The sequence below is a fragment of the Tamandua tetradactyla genome, chromosome 12 (assembly GCF_023851605.1).
Source record: "Tamandua tetradactyla isolate mTamTet1 chromosome 12, mTamTet1.pri, whole genome shotgun sequence".
Lineage (NCBI taxonomy): Eukaryota > Metazoa > Chordata > Mammalia > Pilosa > Myrmecophagidae > Tamandua > Tamandua tetradactyla.
In genome coordinates, this window is record NC_135338.1 from 73,089,242 (window position 1) to 73,095,248 (window position 6,007).

General features: G+C 35.0%; 1 long non-coding RNA gene across 3 annotated transcripts in view; it reads left to right on the forward strand.

Annotated features, from left to right (window-relative positions):
• LOC143652361 (uncharacterized) overlaps positions 1-6,007 on the forward strand; it is a 47,277-nt gene that overhangs the window by 33,503 nt on the left and 7,767 nt on the right. The window lies entirely within an intron of this gene.

A 6,007-nucleotide genomic window follows, 5' to 3' on the forward strand; every position in this document is an offset into this window, starting at 1 on the left:
GTGTCCGTTGATTTTGGTGGAGGAGAAAAAAAAAACAGCTCTTGAACATTAAAAATATTTTTAGGAGAAGGTTACCTAGGTAAATGGATTTCACCTCCATTGTATGTATACCTTATGACACTAAATAATATTTACGCCTCCAGCCTCCGGTAGCAGGCGGTGACCTCTCAGAGGGCAGGAACTACAGTTACAATTTAGGGCCCCCATGCTTAGCGCAGTGCCTCCAATATAAGTAAATAGAGGAGAAACTGAGCGTTGTCCTGGCAGTAGCAGTTGAGCGCCTACAATGTCCCAGGCAAGTGAACCATACTGTTGAAGGAGTCGTGTGGTTTCTATTTCTTCCGTTTTGCGAAGGCACGGTCCAGGTAACCAGCCCAAGATCAGTTACTGCGCTATGGAGGTTGGGTTTAGAATCTAGAAGCCTAATTTCAGTGTGTTGGTGAGGACTGGCTGGGTTTTGAGAATTGTAGATAAATTTTGTCTTCTCTGTTTTGGTATTTCAAATATTCGACAACTGGCATGCATTATTTACTATATGATCCGAAACCTAATTTTTTAAACATTTTTATTAGTATAGTATAACATATATACAAAGCAAAGAAATGAAAAAGCAATAGTTTTCAAAGCACTCTTCAACAAGTAGTTACAGGACAGATTCCAGAGTTTGTCATGGGCTATCATACGATTTTTCCACTCAGATTTTTCCTTCTAGCTGCTCCAGAATATATAGGAGGCTAGAAGGCTTAAATATTTTATCATCACAATTGACTTTAATTCATTTTTGTATGTGAAAAATAACATACATACAAAACAATAAATTTCAAAGCACAGCACCACAATTAGTTGTAGAATATGTTTCAGAGTTTGACATGGGTTATGTTACAATTCCACAATTTTAGGTTTTTACTTCTAGCTGTCTGAGATACTGGAGACTAAAAGAGATATCAGTTTAATGATTCAGCATTCATATTCATTTGTTAAATGCTATCTTCCCTGTATAACTCCACCATCCCCGATCTTTCTGTCCCTCTCTTTCAGGGTGCTTGAGCTATGGCTAGTCTAGCTTTTTCATATTGGAAAGGTCTGCCACTAATATGAGGTAGGGAGATGGAACTATCTGATGTTCTGGAGAGGCTGGGCCCTCTATGTTTCAGGACATATCTGGACTGGGACCTATCTAGAGGTTGTAAGTTTCTTGAAAGTTTCTCTAGTGCATGGAACCCTTGTGAAATCTTATATATAGCCCTAGGTGTTCTTTAGAATCTGTTGGAATGGTCCTGGTTGGGGGTTGGCAGGTTATGATAGGTAGCAAAGTCTAACTGAAGCTTGCATAAGAGCAACCTCCAGAGTAGTCTCTGAACTCTATTTGAACTCTCTTTGCCACTGATGCTTTATTACACTTGTTTTCCCCCTTTTGGTCAGGATGGAATTGTTGATCCCAAGGAGCCAGGGCCAGATTCATCCCTGGGAGTCATCTCCCACATTGCCAGGGAGACTTTCACCCTTGGATGTCATGTCCTATGTAGGAGGGAGGGCAGTGATTTCACAAGCAGAGTTGGGCTTAGAGAGAGTGAGGCCACATCTGAGCAACAAAAGAGGTCCTCCAGAAGTAATTCTTAGGCATGCCTATAGGTAGTCTAAGCTTCTCTGCTACCTACATAAGATTCACGAGTAAGCTTATGGATTAAGTATCCTAAGTAAGATATAGGATTGAGGGCATGGCCTATTGATTTGGGTGTCCCTAAAGTTTGACACAGTATCAAGAGATTCTCTGATGGTAAGGTCTGAAACCCAATTTTAACTCCTATCTTCAAAAATGGTAATCTTCACATTTCATAGACTAGTTTCCTCTTGGAATTTACCTAGTTTCATGGAAAAATGGGTCAAATTTTTTAGGGAATCTGCTTTATTCAATTAGTGCTATTATCTCATAATCATCCATGACCAAAATTTTCATCGGAATCCCCTACCTTGGCCTCCCACTTGGGCCAATCTTAGACATAAATGTAAACAGATTTTAATATCGCTTATTTAAAATAGTTTTAAAAGCTATAAGGCTTTTCAAAATAAGCTATCATTTTGAGTTTTCACCCAAATCTAGGAAGGAATTATTGTGGTGTTTTGGTGGAGAAAGGTAAAGCTATTGAAAAGTCCAGTCATTTACAAAGCCAGAACAAATCAGTCCAAAACATTATTCCCCCACCATTATACTTAAAAACTGATCAAGCAGATAAAACTGTTCAACACAGATTTTTTTAAAATTGTCTAAACTATATGAAGAAAATTTTTAGATCAAATTAATATTTTGTTCCCTTAATTTTATAGCCATAGTAACAAAAGAACCTTAAACAATGAGAAAGATAAAAATTATACCTAAATGCAAAATGTAGACAAAAACGTTGAAAATAAAATATTAATAAACTGAATCCAGAAATGTATATAAAAATATATATTACAACTAAACAGGATAGTTCATCTATAAAACTACTAAAAATTGTTCATTACATTACCAGATTTAAAGAGGAAAATCTATATGAAAGTCTTAATAGATTCAGAAAGACCAAACCCCTGATAAAATTTGAACCACTGTTCAAATACTCTTAGAAAACTGGCATAGAAGTCACCCTCCATATCCTGATAAAGGCTATCTACCAAAAATCAACAGCAAATATCATACCTAATAATGAAATTTGAGAAGCATTCTCTTAAAATGAGTAGCAGACAAGAATGTCTCCTTTCTCTGCTTCTATTCAATTCCTATTTTAGAGATGTTAGCTACTCCACAAAGAAATTAAAATTGGAAAGGTATGAACTCACATTATTTATAGATATGATTATCTATCCAGAAATTCCAACAGAACTTATAAACAATTCAAAGTAATAAGTAATTTGCCAAGGTTGCTGATATTAAGCTACAAAAATCAGCATTCCTTTCCTCAGCAACAGTGTATTAGAAAATGCAATATTTTCTCAAAAATATACCTCATACAATAGAAACAAAAACTACATGGTTTCTAGGAATAAATCTAACAATATGTACATGACTTATGTTTTTAATTATAAAACTTTATGGAATAATATAAAAGGCAACCGAATTACAAACCGATATGCCATGTTCACAGATGGGAAGATTCAATATCTTGAAAGCAGGCAATTCTATCTAAATTATGTAATTTCCACAAAAATTTCATTAGAATTTTTAATGGAATTTGACAACCTGACTTTAAAAGTAATAACAGATTTTAGATTCCATGAGGGCACCAACTTTAGTTTGCCACTGTATTCCTTGTGCCTAATAGTTCCTGGCACATAGAAAGCACCCAAAAAATACATAATGCAGTGTAGTGTTATCATGCAAATAGAAAAATAGAACAGAGAACCTAAAAATATACTCTGATACATTTGTGAACATGGTTATATAATCCAGAGGAAGGGATGCTCTTTTCAATAAGAATAGTACTGGGTGAGGGTAGGGGATGGCAGTGCAAGGGTTGCTCAATGGTAGAATTCTCTCCTGCCATGCCGGAGACCCGGGTTCAATTCCTGACCCATGCACTTCCCAAACAAATAAACAAAGAAAAAAGCAAATAAAAATTCAGCAAATGGTGCTGCAATAAGGGGATACTCACATGGGAAAAAAATGAAATGTGATCCCTGTCATATAGCATACAAAAGAAAAAAAAATGGCACTGGGTTCCTATCCAAATGGGGGCTGGTGAGAAAAATGTCTTTAATTCCTCCCTCACAGCACACATAATGTGAAAGCAAAACAAATTTTAGAAGAAATAGAGGAGAATATTAAGACATTAGGGTATGGAAAAATTTCTTCATACACAAACATAAAAGTTGCATCAAAATTTAAAAGTGTAAAACAAAAGATACCAAAACCAAAGTCTCAGAAATTGTCCCAGCCAAGAGGAGCCGAAGGAGAAATTACATTTAGCCTAAGACTAAATGTAATTTGGTATATTGGAACAGAAAAAGTCATTAAACAAGAAGTAAGGAAATCTGAATATAAAGTATGGACTTAATTTAATAAGAATGCATTAATATTGGTTCATTAACTGGAAAAATTAAACATACTAATACTAATAGAAGATGTAATGGGGAAATTAGGTATAGGGCATGGGAAATCTGTACTGTCATCATAATTTTACTGTAAATTCTGATGGATTCTAAAAAGTTTATTTAAAAAGAAAATACTATAAAAAGTGAAAAGACCTCACAAATTGGGAGAAAATTTAGGACCCAAAATACCCAAAGGATTATATAAAGAAGTCCTACAAAACAATATGCAAAAAACTAACTAGTTACATAGCAAAGATATAAGAGACAGGTCAAAGGAAGAAACCAGAATGGCCAGTTAACACAGGAAGACTCATGTTCACTAATGACAAGCAGGAAATTCAAATTAAACTGCTGCGATATCATTTCACATTCATCAGATAGGCAAAAATTAAGACTACAAAAGTGTAGGAGAGAATGTGAGGAAATGTAAGGAGAAAACACGAGAATAGAAATGTAAATTGGTAAAATCTGGTTAAAGTTGAAGATATCCATAGCCTAAACCCAGCAATTTCATTTGGATTCTACCCTAGAGAAACTCTGAAACATGTGCATGAGGGTCCAAGCACAAAGCTGTTTATTCCCACAGCATTATGGGAAATTGGCAACACCACCTCTCAGTGTGGACATGGCCTAGCAGAAAGCAGTGAACATGATAAGTTATAGATAAGTCTCAAAACCAAAGTTGAATGAAAAAATTGCATAAGAAATCCAGTTAGTCCTGACTCCATTCCTACGTGACCTAGAAAAAAGCACATTGCTTCTCTGGATCTGTGTCCTCTTCTATGTGGTACAAGTGACTGCCGTATTTGCCTCTGGGTTATACAGATCAAATCAGGTCATTTGAAAAGTTTGGAAACCAAAAAACTAAATGTAAGGTATAATATCTGAACAGACAATCCTGTTTCGCAGAATATCAGAAATTATCAAGTAAAATTAAACAACCTGGGCTAAGAAAATATTAAATTATAAAGGCATAGCAAAGTGGTTAAGAGCTTTGATGTCATGCCTGAGCTTAAGTATCAGCTCCGCCGTTTAGAATCTAGAGGTGCTTGAGCAAGCCTAACTCTCTCACCTACAAATTACAGATAACAGCTTCACAGGGCACCAAACATACAGTAAGCACTCAACCACAGCTATTATTCCTACCTGTTTAAGAGAACTATTAAAGCAAAATATCAACTGCCCTTACATTTCTAATTTTTTTGTGGTTCAAGGACTTGGGACTCAACATACTGTTACTTAAGATAAATTCTATCACCCCAGCTTCCCCTCTCATAGTAAAAGCTTTCCACCTATTATTTACTTTCAAGACAAGCAATGTGTCACTTTAAAAATTACAAAATAGACAAGAATTAGATCAATTAAATCCTACAGCACCTACTGAAACAGGATTTAGCCTTTACAGTGATAGTCTGAAGCATTCTAAAAATATACCTATAGATATGACATTGCTTATTACTATAGTATTAAGTGAAAAATAAATGGAGTTTGCTTTTTCCTTAGGTTTTGAATCTTTTAGTCAGGAGTAATATCACACTTTTACCATTAATAAAAAAACAGCTTATTATTTAAGTAAAAAAGCTCAGCTTTAAAAGAAACCCAAATTTAGTCAGAGAAAAACGTATGTCCACTCATGAAAAAATGGCTATTTTACCATGGTTTTCAATAGTACTGTTCCTAAACTGTTATCCTCAAATCATCTTTTTGCTTGAATGCCTAGAAGCATACACTTAATATGTATATATTATAGTTGTCACAAACAAGGTCTTGTCCATTTAACATCAGATCACTTCACATTTTCTAAGTGCTATCATTTTTTAAAATTTATTTTTCCCTAGTACATTTTTTTAATTCACACCACATATACTGTGTGAGCTAAATAAATGCAAAACCCCATCCTAGGTGCTGGCATATGTATCGAAAGACCATCACACAAACT